The 18249-nt window shown below is 38.2% G+C and overlaps 1 long non-coding RNA gene across 1 annotated transcript in view; it reads left to right on the plus strand.

The window, feature by feature from the left end:
* LOC138921034 (uncharacterized) overlaps positions 1-18249 on the plus strand; it is a 264373-nt gene that overhangs the window by 126522 nt on the left and 119602 nt on the right. The window contains exon 3 of the long non-coding RNA XR_011433197.1: positions 10922-11061. This is a non-coding gene — a long non-coding RNA (uncharacterized lncRNA). The remainder of the gene's footprint in view (positions 1-10921; positions 11062-18249) is intronic.

The following is an 18249-nucleotide window of genomic DNA, read 5'->3' on the forward strand; positions in this document are numbered from 1 at the left end:
CTCAGCATCATGACAGTCTCCGTCAGAGCTGTGAAGGGCAGCAGTAGATTCAGGTCTGCGCAGCCAGAGTTTATCTTATCTATGCCTGGCAGATGTCGGGTGCAGTTTTGTGAGGGATGCAAAGTCGTGAGCTCTAAATGACTACATACCTGCTTCTCTGGGCTATGTTTAACAAAATTGGGTTTGTAAAGATGTAAGTTTGATGTGAGCAGGTTTGAGCTAATGGGTCTTAGCCTGCTGTGAAGAAATAAATAACCTAGGGGCCAATATGCAGAGACCATCTCTAGATCATTTATACAATGCAGTGCCTAGCACAATGCATGGCACATACAGGGGCCAGTTATACATCTGCTGAAAATATGCCGTCAAGTTATTTTGCATGATGAAAAAACTGTGTAAGCCTCTTATGACTATTCGATTTTATTCTATTTATGGAAGGAAAAATAGAGCACCCCAAAGTTCATAGCCTCCGTTCTCAATGATCTTATAGTCAAGTTAGAAAAAAATGGCTAATGTACCTGAATTTTATATAAAGTATGCCAAATTGTAAAATGTGTATAGAAAAAATATAAGAAAATATGTAATATGTTAGAGAGCATTCATTTTTTAAAAATATACTAAGCTTTAGGAAAGTCTGTTCCAGGATGGTAATGCTGTTCAGTAGTTTGTTTAGAAATGTATAGATTTACAGTGATTTGGTGGTCAATTCTTATCTTAGATTCCTTCAGATTTGGACCTGATTTCTATGTGCCCATAAGGAGATTTAAAATTAAAGACATTAGCTTCAAAAATAAACTCCAAACTCATCTACTCACAGAAACCTCCCTGGATTTTCTCTCTCCCAATTTTGTTACTCCTTAAATCTAAATAACATTAAATATCATCGCATTGATCCTTATAAAGGCTCCATTGGAGTCAGGTTGTATAGTGGAAATAAACATCTTTCTCATCGTTCTTCAGAAATTATGTGTGCTTACTTCTTTGTGTTCAGAGGACAGAACTTTCCTTACATTATGTAAAGGATTCGTATTTCCTCAACATTTTGTCAAAAGAGATTATAGATCTATCTATATACCCATTTTCACTTGTATACTTGTGTCAAATACATCAGCTCAATTGATCCTCCGTAACCATGAAAATACATTGTATTGATTAGCCTTTGGTGTGGTGTCCTTAGTACTGGGGCTAGCTTAATGTCTGGTAGGGTAATTACTGAAGTAATTAAAAAGGGAAGAAATCAGAATGTGCATGATAATGTTGAGACTAAATTCTAGGTAAAACTTTTGGCAAAATTGCTAGCCACAATAAATTCCAAGGCGGTTTCCTTGCTGTCCAAGCTATCGGCTTTGGGAAAGAAATTAGAAAAATGTAGAACATTGATGTATATGGATTGCTCTTTGATGATTTCAGCAAGGAACTGAAAGAAAATTAAAGTTAGGGCAAATATTATCAAAGTTTGTAGAATTTAGGCAGAGAAAATTCTTTAATAGAGCTGTATTCTGTTCCATCTCTGCTTTCAGTATAAAATATTTAAGTGTCCAGCAATTCAGGGCCTCCCAGGACTAGAAAAACCGACTACATCTGTACATCAAACAATTGGAAGTCCATCTCTCGATCAGATTCCCTCTCAATAGCCTTGCGCTACGAATCCAAATGAGAAAATGGGAGTCAGCCCAGCAGCATAGAAGTATATTCTATTTTCCCCTTGACGTCTGCTCTTACACTTCCTCTGCCCTGCTCATTGCCCTGGGAATCTCCCCCTACAGATTGCCTCAACCCCAATTCCCTTGCCCTCTGGCTTCTATTTAACCAGTGGGTAGGAAGCAGTAGAGTGCAAGGCAAGAGAATAGAGAGGTGGGGGTGTTTATTTCCTCGATGCTGAACTCAATTCTGTAGTTTCTGAATCCTTCTCTCTGCTGGGCAACCCCTCTGCTATAGGTCCAACTCTCACTAGGTTCTGGTATGAATTCTTTTTTGACCCCCAGGCCTAGAGGAATAACAGATTTCTGCTATTTTGAGCCCCCGAATGCTTCATCTCAACCCTGTCCATCTCTTCCTAAATCTCTTAGAATTTCTTCAATTACCTTGTTGAGTTTGCCAACAGTTTCCAGCCAGGACCATTGCACCCAAGCAATCCTTATAGATAGCTGCCATTCAACTGATGGGGAGCCCAATGGGCCAATCACGTAGGTGGGGACAGAAGGAGAGGTAGCAGGTTGAAATGCTATCATCAGACACATCGTTGTCCCTCTCTTTTCATTTGCATTTCTTTTTCTGCTTTCCTTCTTTTGTGTTATTTGAATTTTTTTTAGATATCCATTTAATTTTATCTGTTAACTAATTTGATTTTACCCATAACTTTTTGCGTGTTTTTGGTAATTACTCCAGAGATTACAATACACATTCACAACCTTTCACAGACTACTTAAAGCTAATATTTAACGCCACACATAAAGTAGGAAAATCTTCAACAGTATAGGTTGATGTCTACCCCGCTGCATCTTTGAAGCTATGGTAGATATGTATGTCTCTACATATATTATAATACCTGTACTGCAGTGTTAGAATGTTTGTTTTAAAGAATTATTTGTATATTAATGAACTTAAGAGAAAAAATGATCTTATATATTTGCCTTTGTATTTACTATACCCACTGCTCTTAACTTCTGCCTAAAAATCCCAGTCCCTCTGACACCCTTTCTCTTCAGCCAGAAGGAATCCTTTAGTGTTTCTTACATCGAAAGGCTGGTGGCAATGAATTCTCTGTTTTCATTTACTGAAAATGCTGTATTTTACCTGCATTCTGGAATAATATTTTCCATGTAAATAGAATTCTGTATGGGCAGCTTTTGTTTTGTTTTTCTTTCAGAACTTTAAAGTTACTGTTTTACTGTTTCTAGTGAGAGTTCAGCGCTCATTCAAATTGTTCCCCTCTGTGTAACATGTTGTTTGTTTATGTCATAATTCATGATTTTTTTATGGGTTAGTTTTCAGCAGGTTGACCAAGATATGCCTGAGTCAGATTTTATTTCTATTTATCCTGCTTATGGTTTACTTTTCTTCTCGAACTTTAAACTTTGTATCATTCCCCAAATTTGGCTAATATTTAGGCGTTATTCCTTCAATATTTTTATGCGCTTTTCCATTTTCCTCTCCTTCTGTGGCCCCAGTTGTTATGTCAGACCTTTAGATGCTGTTGCAGATGTCCTTAAGTCTCTATGTTTTAAAATTTTTTTCTTTATATTTTTCAAATTGGATATTTTTGTTAAGCTGTCTTCAAAGGTATCCACTCTTCTGCACTGTCCAATTTGCTATTAAGCTTATATGCTGTAATTTTTTATTCTGAATTCATTTTTATTCTAGAGTTTCCATTTTATTGTTCCTTATAGTTTCTATTTAACTGCTGAAAATTCTTATTTTTTATTCATTGTGAGCATGTTTTTCTTTACATTTATGACTATAATAATAATTCCTTAAAAATCCTTCTCTGCTTCTTATAATATCTGAACTCTCTTGGGATCAGTCTGAATACGGATCAGATTTTCCTATTTCTTCCTATGTTGTATAATTTTGGATTGTATTCTTCATTTTATAAAACTTTTAATTATGTCTTGTGTTTCTTAAAAGTACTGAGATTTTATTTTGGCTTGCAGTTAAAATTTAAATAGCAGGTTCTGAATCTTCTGTGCTGAATGGCAGCTGAAATTTCCATTACATTACCTTACCTTTATCTAGGCACTCATGTATGTATGTTTGTTAGTATGTTAGTTATCAATTGCTGCATAAAAAGTAACCCCCAAACACAGCAGCTTGAGACAAGAAACATTATCTCACATTATCTGTGGCCAGAAATCTGAGAGTGGCTTAGCTGTGTGATTCTGGATCAGAGTCCCTCATGAGGCTGCATTCAAGGAGTTAGCTGATCTGCAGTAGTCTAAGACTTGGCTGGTGCTAGCATCCTTTCCCAAGCCTACACGCACAGCTGTTGATCATAAACTTCATGGGCCTCTTCATAGGAAGGCTCATGACATGGCAGCTGGCTTTCCCCAAAGCTAATGATTCAAATGAGAGAGAAAGCCTGACAGGAGCCTTATTTTTTGGTAACATAATCTCAGCAATGTCATGCTGCCACTTCTGCCATATTCTGTTGACCACACAGACCATCCTTGGTACATTGTAGGAGAGACTATAAAAGGATGTCAAAGCCAGAGGGCAGTCATCACAGGGGGCATGTTAGGGGCTTGACACCCATCCATCCTCTGTCTTCCAGTGATTCCTGTCCCTCCCACATGCAAAATCACTCCGTCCCAAGACCCTCAGTAGTTTCATCCCATTTACAGCATCGGATCAAAGTCCATGATATTTTCATCTGCATCAGATCTGGGTAGACAAGTTCCCCAGGAGGAGGTTCCTTAAGAACAGATCCTGTTGTACGGTTCTTTTTGCTCTTCTCCTCAGACACCAAATATTCACTGATGAGGCAAATACAGAATAACAACTATTGGCATTCCTGTTCAAAAAGGAGGGAAATGGGATTTCACATAGGCATTGGTTTCAAATTCTCATTTTTTAATTTACTTTTTCTGTGACTTTGGAAAACTTGGCTTACCATAATTAAACCTGCTTTGAAGTTAAACCCTATGAAACATATATTAATATTACCATGTGACTTGGGAGAAAAAGGCTCACATGGGTTATTGGATAAAGCGCCTGGCAGGTGGTAACTGGTCTGGTTATTCCTCAGTTGCCCATTCCTATCTTCTTCTGCCCTTTTCTACCCTACCCTGTGCCCTAGTTCAGGGAATAGTGCTAGTTTATATGCTCTGCCTCACTTGGGATCCTTTGTCCTCCAATATTGAGTTCACTTCAACCAATGGGAAGCAATACCAGGGGGTCAGAGGGTTAGTAAAAGGAAACTTTAGGACATTCTTTTCCTGTCTCTTTCCTAAGTTATTGCCTTCACTCTTCCAGCATTCCAGCTGACCTTGGTCCCCACTACAACTGTCCAGTCTACTTGACCCTTCCAACGTAAGAGTAGCAATGTCTTTCCACTGCTGCTGGTCCTTGAGAGCCTCATCAGTGCACCATGATTCCCTTCTCTGCACCCACCTCCAAGAACAGCCACTTCAAAGTTCTCCTTAAAATCCTAATTGGGGATCCCTTCTGTTTCCTCATAGGACCCTGAGTAATAAGTTTTCCTTCCTTTTCTACTTAACAATAGCCTATACTATTGTTATATATACTATATATATCGTACTATACATATTATATATATATACATACATATTTATTTGTCTATCTACTTTTTAAAATAGACTTTAAATAATATTTCCCCCTAAATAGAGGCAAAAATAGTCTTTGTGGATATAAGGTTGTACACTAAAAACGTAATGTTGACCAAACTTCATTTGTTGAACCTGACCTTCCTTGGTTATGCCTTTTACAAAAAAGTGTGTGCATATATATATGTGTGTGTGTGTGTGTGTGTGTGTGTGCGCATGCATGTGTCTGTGCATACATGTATATCTGTGCGTGTAAACTCATACGCACATACATACTTAAACCAGAAGGCTTTCAATAAAGGAAGATTCAACAAATGGTACAGTCTTATTGTAAATGCTTCAGGCCTTCACAAGCAATGAACGGCAGTTATGGATCAGACTGTGGCTAGAAGCTGTTTTTTAGCAGTTGAGCACAGCCATTAATGTATCAATAATCATTTGCTCGTATTTTCTTAATTTCTGATGTTGACACAATCCTCAAGATGCCAGAGCAATGAGTCCCAAGCACCTCTTGGCATAGATGAATATTTTCAAAGGCCCAACAATACAAAGGTGAAGGAATTATCACAGATGCCTCGTGTAAGACAACCAGCACCTGTCTGCTCTGATAAGGAAGAAAGGACTTTGCTTTTAAGGACAAAAGCGTGCCTTCCACCATTCGCCTATGATGATTAGAGTTCCAGAATCACTCTGATGAACCTGATGGCACAAACTGCCACTTGCATACTGTTGTTTCTTTAGCAGCTGGTGGGTGGAATTTTGATAAGCCACCAGAGCTCGCCCAGGTAGGCTGTTCAGGGGACCAAGGTACAGCCCGAATTCTGCAGGAGTGCTGTGAGGTTGACAGCAGCAGCCAATTTCTGCTGTTTATTATCGGCCACTTGAAATAAGTGATAAATAAAGGAGAGCAGAAAGGAGGCTTTTCATTTATAAGCTGATTTTTCAGTCAGGGTTATTTCTCACACTCGTTGTCCTGTTTCTTCATCAGTTCCCATTACGGTTCAGGCAGTGTTGACGTGGGGAACTTCCTTAATCTCCTTGAGCTTCATTTTATTCTCTGTAACCTGATAGGGTTGAGAAGAGTGATAAATAAAAGACAATTCATGAAAGGAAAATTTCATCTCCCTTATTTCATGCACATGCGTTGAAGTAGTAATTCATATCTCTTGGGGTTTACATAAGGACTAAACGAGATGAAAAATATGACACAGCTAGATACATAGTAGATACTCAAAATATGTTTGTTTACATTTCCTAATGTAATGAATGAATAAAGCCAAAATATGTTGAGCCCTAGGCTAGGGGCTGGAGAGAAGAAGTAATATATATATAATAGACTTTGGTATATTTGTATATCTAACTCACAAATACATATGTATCTCACATATACATGTAGATACGTGGATGTAACTCACATATACATATGTGTATATATATACAAACGCATATGTACAAACCTATGTAAATTTATGTAAGAATGTTAAATGGGATTTTTCTGTTTTTCTTGTGTTGAGTCTAACACCCAAAACTAAAAACAGCAAGACCTTAAAACACTCATTTTCTTTCTCTTTTTTTTAGGAGGATTAACCCTGAGCTAACATCCATCACCAATCCTCCTCTTTTTGCTGAGGAAGATTGGCCCTGAGCTAACAGTTGTGCCCATTTTCCTCTATTTTATATGTGGGATGCCTGCCACAGCATGGCTTGATAAGCAGTGTGTAGGTCTGTGCCCGAGATCTGAACCGGTGACCCCCAGGCCGCCAAAGGGGAGCGTGCAAACTTAACTGCTAGGCCACTGGGCTGGCCCTAAAACATTCATTTTACATAGAAAAAAAAAAAAAACCTGCAGTCTCTAAAACAAAAACCTGGAGGAACAGCTAAGAGGTGACAGAACTAGCCACCATTCCTGTTCCCTTCCCAATATATACGAACATGATAATGGAAAGGTGAGGGACAGCTATGTGATCTTTTATGTTATGCCCTGTTCTTTGTAAAAGATGCACCCACCATACAAACCTGAGGCGCCAAAGAGTATCCTTAGTAGGGACTGGCCATGCATGCAAGGGCTGGCTGGAGTCTTTTCAGGCAGCCTCTCCTGAGTTGATATTCACACTCCTGACCTGGTGCTTCTTTTGTGGCAGCAAGTGTGAGAGAGTTCTTGGGAGAGCTGCCCATCATCTGAAGAATGGGAGTGTACGTGAACAAGAGATGAGTGTCCACTCCAGCCCAGAGATGTCAGAAGACATGAGGCTGCAAGCAAAGCCTAAATAGGGTCCCAGGAAAACCATGAGAAACCATCGTATGTCTGTTAGAATGGCCCAAATCCCGAACACTGACAGCACCAAGTGCTGGTGAGGATGCAGAGCAACAGGAACTCTCACTCATTGCTGGTGGGTACGCAAAATAGGACAGCCACTTTGGAATGCAGTTTGGCAGTTTCTTGTAAAACTAAACATACGCTTTCTTACCATTTGATCCAGCAATTATATGCCTTGGTATTTACCTAAAAGAATTGAAAACTTATGTCTATACAAAAACTCACACACGAATGTTTACAGAAGCTTTATTCATAATTTCCAAAACATGGAAACCATCAAGATGTCCTTCAGTAGATGAATGGAAAACAAACTGTAGTCCATCCAGGCAATGGCATAGTATTCAGAGCTAAAAAGAAATGAGCTGTGAAGCCATGCATAGACATGCAGGAACCATAAATGCATTTACTAAGTTAAAGAAGGCAATCTGAAAAGTCTGCACACAGTATAATTCCAACGATATGACATTCTGGAAAAGGCGAAACTATGCAGACAGTAATAAGTAGTTGTCAGAGATTGGGGATGGAGGGATGTAGGGGCTGGAGCACAAGGGATTTTTCGGGCAGTGAAACTATCCTGTAGGATACTGTGATGATGGATATATCCTTTGTCCAAACCCATAGAATATGCAAAACCAAGACTGAACCCTAATGTAAATTCTTCACTCTGGGTGATATTGGTGTATCAATATAGGTTCATCAGTTGTAACAAATGTACTATCTGGTGAGGGATGCTGATAATAGAGGAGGTTATGCATGTGTGGGAGCAGAGAGTATACGGGAAATCTCTGTACTTTCCTCTCAGTTTTACCATTGAGAGGTGAAACTGCTCTAAAATAATAGTCTCTTAAAAAGAAAAGTTCTTGGTATAGTGAGCCTGGGATAAAGCTTGGGGTAAGCATTATCTCTGTCCTGCTGTACCCCATATGGAATCGGGAAAGACTGCAGACATTCCAATGAAGCACGGATGTGTAAGACGAGGCAGGTACTGTAGGTCACTCCAGAAGTCCTGAGTCAAGTAGAATCACACCAAGAGGATTTTGGGTGTATGCAGTCAGAATATTTATTGCTCAAGGAATCAACAGAGATTAGGCTCTCTCTGAGAGATTACTTGGTGACCAACACTAACAGGGTAAGTGTAAAGCTGAATATTAACCCAAGGTAACTACATATAAGTTCTAGCTCCTCATGTCATCTTGGACCTGTTACTTAATTTCTGTGTCAGATTCCTGAGCTCTAAAATGATTTTTTAAATTAACACCTCCTTAAAAGAGTTTCCATGAGTGTGTAAATTTTCTCATAGTAGGCATTTCAAATATATTCTACATGAGTCCAGAGCTATGCAGTTATATTGCTAAGCAATGTTTGCTCTGAGCAAAGCAAACTGCATTGTTTCACTTGATTCACAAAACTCTAGGAGTTACTAGAGAAGCAAAATAATTTGCCTTAGTCACAAAGTTAGCAAAATAGAGCCAGGAACTAAACCCAAGCATAATTCTCAATCATTATCCATAACTGGGCCCCACAGGAATAGGCAATTAATCACTGAAAAAAAGAAACAAGCATAAAATCTAGGTAATAAAAATAATAGTATGTTTTACGTAGACAGTCTTCCACTAATAATTGAAAATGATGGCTGAAAGTTCCTTTAGGTGTGCATTATTGGATACTCTGCCAACCTGTTGAAGGATTTTGAGTACATGTCTTTCTTGGAGAATATGCTGGCTAAATTTCTCACCTTGCTTACGATGAATTTTCCACTGTCACTGAGATTTATGTGATGATACAGTAGAGGTGGTCAGGTGAGGGAAGAACTTTCTCTAAGATCCTAAAGCTGAGATTCCAAGAAATCAAGTAAAACTTAAATAATTGAATAAGAAATCTCCCTGGATCTTGCTACAGATCCTTTTATATTGTCCAAAAAACCCCTATTATCACATTCCATTCTCACTTAGAAAATAGGACTGTTAAGGAAACCCTTTATCTTATTTTATGGTTAAATTCAGACACCTGTAATGTAAGCTAGAGGGTGAGTGTTTGCCTATTAAGTACATCGAAGGGGAAATTGGATGCAGCATTTTTCATCAGTTATTTTGTGTTCAGCACAAAGATAGGCAGTTCACATATGATTATATGATTTCAGTATCTCCAAAACCCTTTGAGGTGAATATTATTTTCATTTTGCAGATCAGAGACCTGAGAATCAGAAAAGCACCCAATGTCACACTGCTAGACAGGAATATTATGTCATTTTCTAAGACTTTCTGTGATAAATTGATCATTATTTCTGAAAACCAAGAAGAAACAGATTTTTTAAATGTGTTAGATAATTCTCAATTTTATGTATCTGGGTGAGAGAATGATTCATCTCAACTTATGAACGGAAGTGTAGATACTGAATATGTATTACGGTTTATGGCAAATGGAAAACAGCCAAAAATATCACTGACTGTTCCTCCTTTGAGTTAACTGACTGTGTGCAATAATGTTATACAATAATGGAGATGCAATAATAAATGATATTTTTATTGTCTAAAATTGATAAATAGCTAACACATGTATAAAGCAGCACTTATAAAATGATCTGCAAATGAACAAGAAGAGGAAAATAGCACAATAGAAGAAAATTGGGAAAAGGATATCAACAAGTAATTTACAGAAGCTTAAATCCAAAAATATACAAACTCATTAATAAAACTGAAAACCATTTATTATGAGATAAAAGCAAAATAAAACAACAAAAGTGCTATCATCCTATACTTACTTAACTGGCAAAAACCACAAAGCTAGATAATGTCAAATGTTGGAGAGGATTTGGGAATGCTGATCCCTCCATATGACTGCTGGGAGTATGCTTTGTGCCTTTCTGCCATGTTGTTATATGATTTGTTCTTACATCAATATCCCAAAGAACTTCTTGCAGTAATCTGTAAGAGACACCACCAGACTGGTCATGGCAGAATCATTTATGCTTCTGGGGAGCAATGTCACTATCACCGGGAGGGTGGAGAACAAACTTCAAATGTCCTCCCATGTACACAGCAGTTGTGATGGTTAAGTTTGTGTGTAAAGCTGACTGACCACGAGTTACCGAGACTAAACATTATACCTGGGTGTGTCTGTAAGGGTGTTTCTGAATGAGATTAGCATTTGAATTGGTGGGCTCAGCAAAGTATATTGCCTTCCCCAATGTGGGTGGCCATCTTCCAGTCTGTTGATGGCCTGAATGCAGCAGAAGGTGGAGGAAAGGGAAATTCGATTTGAATTCTTCCTGCCTGGTTGCTCCAGCTGGGGTGTTGATCTTCTCGGTGCTCCTGGTTCTTAGGTCTTCAGACTTGGATTGTAATCCACATCATCAGCTCCGTTGGTTCTCCCGCCTTTGACTCAGACTGAATTACACCAGCAGCTCTCATGCGTCTCCAGCTTACGGGTGGCAGATCATGGAATGACTCAGCCTCCATAACTGTAAGAGCAAATTCCTTATAATATATGTATGTATCTCCTGTTGGTTCTGTTTCTCTAGAGAACCTTCATAATACTGTCACCTATGGGGAGAAAGAGAGGAATTACAATAGAGAATGAGGAAAAAAGGAAATAAATGACATTAGAGAGGCATCTGGAATGGATAAATGATAATGTACTGTGAACTGAGGAGTATGATTCGTTCAGAACTTAGTACATGAGGTCAAAGAGGGAAAAAAAGAAAAAAAGCAACACAACATTCTATATCCCACTGAAGCCAATTAAAACTAATTTTAAAATGATTTAATTTGCAATATCAACAAGACCCTCAAGTATATAGTAATAAACACACGCACACACTCAGATATTCACATAATATATAGGTGTGTGTGTATATGCATTTGTGTTTATGTATTTTCTATTGAAGACCATTAAAATAAGACCAGAGAAAAGAAGAGATATTCTTTATTTTTTGATGGAAAGAGTCAAAATGAAATACAAAATGATGAAAATCTTTAACTTAATATATACATTCAATGTTATTATAAATCTCAACAAGGATTGATGAGGATTTTAGGCTGGTTACTTTTAAAACTGCACATGAGAAGCAGGCTCCGAGGACTGGAATTTTGCTTGCCCTTTTGAGAGACATTTGCATCTGTGAAGGAAGAGGGGATGACCTTGTAGGGACCTGAAATTGGCCACCCCAGGATATGTCTCTTTGGCATCGGGATTGTTTGGGGCTGATTGCTTTTGATAACAGGGACAGGGAAGGAGGCTCTGGGGAATGGAACTTGCCCTTGTTGGGACACGTTTACATTTGTAAGGTAAATCTCTATCTGTAAAAGGTGCCTCCCTCTCTGTGCCAGGAAGAAGGAGAGAGATGACCTTATCCCTAGAAACTGTTAATGGGGAAGGCAAGAACTTAAGTTGGTTGCTGTCTGGCAATCTCATGTAACTGATTTAGGGTGGTGGCTTCTAACCTTTCTAACCTTTACTTAATCCAATTTGATTCTTGTCTAAAAGTCATGGGATCACCCAATGACCAGACCCCACCTGCACTGATACCATTTTAACTTTTTTTTCATGTTCTTTCCTTTGTCTTGTGAAGAGATGACTCACGTACCCATGCCTTATAAAATTAGCCCTAACCCTCAACTCGGGGCAGCAGCAGGAGCTCTGACTGCCCGTGGGTCTTGTCCCCACGCACCAGCTCTGCCTGCCCATGGGTCCTGTCCCCATGCCAGCAGGGGCAGCAGCAGCGGCTCTGCCTGCCCATGGGTCCTGTCCCCATGCCAGTGGGGGCAGCAGCAGCGGCTCTGCCTGCCCATGGGTCCTGTCCCCATGCCAGCGGTGGCAGCAGAAGCGGCAGCAGAAGCTCTGACTGCCCATGGGTCCTGTCCGCATGCTATTCTATACTATTCTCTAAATAAAAGAGCACTACTGCCAGATCTTAAGAGTCTAAGAAATCTTTCTTTCGACTCCTCGGCTCACCGACCCCGCATCAGGATTTTTAAAATTTTTCTTTATTTAGCTTATGTCAACAATTTGATCTTAAAATCTGAGTTAGAAACTAAAGGGTCAATAATACCAAAGATATCTTAGAAGAAAATAAGGTTAGAAATTTACTCTACCAGATACCAGGACTTAAGACCTTGAGATTCCCAGTGAGCAAGACAAACTGACCAGTGAAACAGAGTAGGGAGGCCAGGAATAGATCCCTATTGTTAGAAAACAGTGGTGGCTCAGATCAATGTGGATAAGATGGTCTATGCAATAAGTGGTTCTGGACAATTGATTATCTACATGGAGAAATACAAAGTTAAGTATCATATCATATAGCATATTGGTGAAGAACCTAGACTCTAGAACCTTATCAGGTGGGTTCACAGTCCACCTCTCTAAGACGTGCAGCCTTTAGGAAGTTGTTTAACCTTTAGTTTCCTTATTTGTAAAACATGTTTAAAGATAATACCTAACTCATGGAGTTAGGGAAATTAAAGGCCACCATATTAAAAGTGCATATAGTAGACAATAGATATGTGTTAGCTAGTGCAATTATTGTAAATCCTATTACAATCCTGCACAATTAGGATTGTTTTTCTCCTGGTTAATTAATTCATTTATCCATTCAAAGTTATTGATTGCAAACCTGCCACTTACCAGGCACTGCTTTAGGAAGAGGACTTAAGCCAGTGTGGGAAGCAGAAATGAATCCTGCCTGCGTGGAACTGTCAGCCTGGAGGAGGGAGACTAATGTGCACAAGATAAATAAGTGAAGTGTATAGAATACTAACTGTGAGGGGGAAAATAGGTCAAGAATGGAATGGGTAGGTTTATGGCAGGGTGTGTGAAATTAAAGTGTGTGGTCAGTGAAGCCCTGATTAAAAGCTAGTATTTGAATAACATCTGCATAGAGAAAATGGAAAGGAGTCATGGAGACAGACTGAGAAAGAGGGTTCCTCCCCTACCCTCTACTCTCGCAAAAAAAATACAATGAGTACATGAGGTCAAAGAGGGAAAAAAAGAAAAAAAGCAACACAACATTCTATATCCCACTGAAGCCAATTAAAACTAATTTTAAAATGATTTAATTTGCAATATCAACAAGACCCTCAAGTATATAGTAATAAACACACGCACACACTCAGATATTCACATAATATATAGGTGTGTGTGTATATGCATTTGTGTTTATGTTTTTGGGTAAAAAACAAGGAATGTGATTGCTGGATCACATGGCAAGAGTAGCTTTAGTTTTATAAGAAACTGTCAAACTATCTTCGGAAGTAACTGTAGCACACTGCATTCTGCCAGCAATGAGTGAGAGTTCCTGTTGCTCCACACCCTCACAGGATTTGGTGTTGTCAGTGTTCTGGCTGTATGGCGATGAAGTAGTCTATAGCTCAATTATGTTCAATTGACTGCTGGTGTTGTTGAGTTCAACTATGTCCTTAACGGTTTCCGCCTGCTGAATCTATCCATTTCTGGTAGATGGTTGTTGAAGTTTTTAACTATGATAATGAATTCATCTATTTCTCTTTGCAATTCTTTCAGTTTTTGTCTGAGGTAGTCTGTGGCTCTGTTGTTAGGCATATATGGATTACGGGCTATTATGTTTTCTTGGAGAATCAACCCCTTTATCATTATGTGATGCCATTCTTTATCTCTGATAACATTCCTTGCTTTGAAGTCTGCTCTGTCTGAAATTAATATAGCTACTCCTGCTTTCTTTTAATTAATGTTATTATGGTATATTTTTCCATCCTTTCATTTTTAATATATGTAACTTTATATTTCAAGTGGATTTTTTGTAGATAACACATGGTTCTCTTTTTTAATTCACTCTGACAATCTGTGTCTTTTAATTGCTTCATTCAGACAATTGATGTTCAAAGTGATTATTGATATAGCTGGATTAATGTCAATCATACTGATTACTGTTTTCTATTTGTTGTCCTTGTTCCCCTCTTTTTCTGCCTTTTATGAGTTGAATTGACCATTTCATATAATTCCATTTTTTCTTCTTTCTTAGCATATCCCTTATACTTCCTTGTTAAAATTTTTTTAGTGGTTGTCCTAGATTTTGCAATATACATTTCCACTAATCCAAGTCCTCTTTCAAATAACACTATACCATGTCACAGGCAGTGCGTTTTACAATAACAAAATAATTCTAATTCCGCCTTCTTATCTCTAGTATCATTGCTGTCATTCATTCCAATTATATATAAGAATATATATATTTACACATAAGTTATATACATAAGCATACATAATAGAATAAATTGTTGGTGTTACGTTGAACTATCTGTTAGATAAATTAAGAATAAGAAAAAGAAAAGCTTTTATTTTAGGGTCACTTATTCCTTCTTTGATGGTTGTCCTTTCTTTATGCAGACCCAAGTTGATGACCTATATTATTTTTCTCCTCTCTAAAGAACTTCTTTTAACATTTCTTGCAAGACAGGTCTACTGGCAACAAATTCCCTCAACAAGTCTTTAGTTCTCTCACTCCTGAAGGATAATTTCATAGGGCACAGAATTCTAGGTTGGTGGTCTTTTTCTCTCAACATTTTAAATATTTCACTCCATTCTAGTCTTGCTTACATGGTTTCTAAGGAGAAATCAGAAGTAATTATTATCTTTGTTCCTCTACAGGTAAAGTGATTTGTTTTGTTTTACTTTGTTTTTTCTCTTCTTTCAGGGTTTTTTTTTCTTTATCTTTGATTTTCTGCAGTTTGAAGATGATATGCCTCGGTGACACTTTTTTTGGCATTTATCCTGCTTGCTGTTCTCTGAGCTTAATGGATCTGTGGTTTGGTATCTAGCATTAATTTGAGGAAGTTCTCAGTCATTGTTGTTTGATACATTTTTCCGTTCCTTTCTCTCTTACTCCTCTTTCTGATACTCCCCCTACACCTTTTGTAGTTGTCCCACAGTCCATGAATGTTTTGTTCCTTTTTGTTTTATCCTTTGTTCTCTTTCCTTTTCAATTTTGGAGGACTCTATTGCTCTATCCTCTAGCTTTGAGATACTTTCCTCAGTCATCTCCAGTGTACTAATAAGCCCATCGAAGGCATTCTTCCTTTCTGTTACAAGCATTCTTGCTCTCTAGCATTTCTTTTTGGTTTTCTTAGGATTTCCACCTCTCTGTTTACCTTGCCCATCTGCTCTTGCATGATGTCTACTTTATTCGTTAGAGAAGTTAGCATATTAATTATAGTTGTTTTAAATTCCTAGTCTGATAATTTCAACATCCCTGCTGGGTCTGGTTCTGATGCTTGCTCTTGTCACTTCAAATTGTGTTCTTTTGCCTTCTGGTATGCTTTGTAATTGTTCTTTCTTACGCAGACATGAGGTAACAGGTGAAAGGATCTATTGTAAATGGGCCTGGAGTAGTGTGGTGTTGAGGTACAGAAGGAGGGGAATATTCTATACACCTGTGATTAGGTCTCAGTCTTTTAATAACCCAATGCCTCTGGACTGAGAACTTCACAGGACTTTCTCAGTTTTTTCTTCCCTTTAAGTGGGACATGATGGCTGGAGTGGGCTGGAGTTGGTATTTCCCTTCCCACAGGTTAGCTAGGCTCTGATAATACCTGGCTGTTTAGGTTCTAGTTAACTAGTTTCTCCTGAGGGCAGGCCTTGTTAAGAAGAACAGAGTGCTGGGGCACTTTAAAAAATGATTCCTTTTCTCCTCTGGGATGCAGGAGAGGATTTTTCTCAGATATTTACTGTGGGAACCTGAATAAACTCCTGAAGCTAAATTTCATAATACCGTATGAGTCCCCCTGTGACTGGGTCCCCCTGGAGTTTTTACCTCTCAGACTTGTCCACTCTGAGCCGTCAGCAGTTGTCAATTACAGCTCAGCTTTTCCTGCCCCAGTTCTGGTTCTCGCGGTGGTTTCCGCTCCTCGGTCTCTGCTCCAGGAAGCTGTGATTTTCTGTATTTGCCTGTCTCTCTCTCTGCAATCTTGGGGGCAGTGCTTAGCCCTGTGTCCTCCTCCATCTTACAGGTACAAGAAGAGCTGTTGATTTTTTTGGTGTACTCAACTTTTTACTTGTTAGGAAGGAGTGTTGATGTCCAAGCTCTTTACATGGAGCTGGAAACCACCTTCATCTAATTTTTATTCTTTTATAGTCAATCTAGTTTTTATTCCTTTAGTTGGTTTTAAGCTCTTCCTTGGTTTGTTTAATCTATTACTTCATTGTAACAATATATATGGTTTAAAAGATTTATCCTGCTTATGTTACACTTTTTAAGGTTGAGGATGTATTTTTCCATCAACCTTAAGAATTTCTCAGCATATTCCACTGCCACTCTGATTAATCGTGTTGAGATCCTCTTGTTCTTTCTTCCACTTTCCACAATAACTATTTTTTCTTTAGTCCCATCTTACCCTCCACGTGCTATGTCTTGAATAAATTCTTCAAAACTATCTTTGGTAAATTGCTTTTTCTGTTTTGCTTTATCAAAACCTCTCAACACATTCCTAGATTTTTAATTTAAATGACTGAAATGCTAGGTAAGATAAAGTTGAGAAATAGTGCACAAGAAAGGAAGAGGATGCTTTCAAAACCTGACTAGGGATATGTTTAGGAAAGAGGCTCATTAGAATTTTTTAACTGAGAAAATTAAAGCGTCATTCTCCTTTCAGAGTCTGATTTCCATAATTGCAATAGCTGAGTTTTCATAGGCATCTTATTTTACCGATTTTTTTAAAAAAAAATTTTTGTTAATTCTCACATAAGGTAATTTGTTTCCCTTTGTGTTTTGTAACTTTTCACTGTGAACTCATATTTGGTAGGATGATATCTGTGAAGGTCCTGAGGGGCCTGGATGAGGTTTCCTATGAAAAGCGTTCGTAATGGGTGCTACAGAGCACTAACAATCGTGTTCTGCTTTAAGTTATTTTCTCAGGTTAATATTTTCCCAGATTACTGTAGTACATATTGGACCCATAGACCCATGTGAAGGCAGATGTATTTTTTAATTCTTTTAAATATTTTTTACCCAAACTCTTGGACCAAGACAACATTTCTCTCACATTCTTTGGTTGGTTGGGCATACTTTTCTGTATTCCACATCTTCACTCAGAGGACAGTTCTTTCAGGTCTGGATTTTTATGGGTTCAAGTTCCATAACATGGATGAGCCCAAGACCTTGCCTCAGCTAATACAATCAGCAAACTCTTTCCTCAGGGCCCTTCTAACATCAGCTTCGCTTAGCACTCAGATGTCCAGTTCCTTTTCATTTTTAGACCATACAGATTTTTTAAAAATTTCTTTTGAGTTTAATCATTTACTTAAAATCAACATTTGTTGATTTAACTCATTTTTCAAGAGTTAAACCTCTTGCCCATAAATACTTTTATATTGCCAGAAATAGATGTCCCAACAATTTCTTTCAAGTAAGAAATTAGTAGTGTTGGAAATTTCATCCACTTTCTAGTTACTATATTTCCTGACTTCGTTAGTCATGTGTAAATGGTAAATATTTGAATCTATCACAGATGTAAACGAAAACACTCTTGCCTTCACTCTCAACCTAAAAAAAAAATGTAGTGTACTACCTACCATTTCCCATCTCAGAAATTGCTCTCGAACTATTGACTGCCTCTGAGAAAGAGCAGCTAGTATGTGTGTAGGGCACAGAGTTCCTTTCTCTTGAATCCCATGCAGGGAAGG

This window comes from Equus caballus, chromosome 27, assembly GCF_041296265.1.
Source record: "Equus caballus isolate H_3958 breed thoroughbred chromosome 27, TB-T2T, whole genome shotgun sequence".
Lineage (NCBI taxonomy): Eukaryota > Metazoa > Chordata > Mammalia > Perissodactyla > Equidae > Equus > Equus caballus.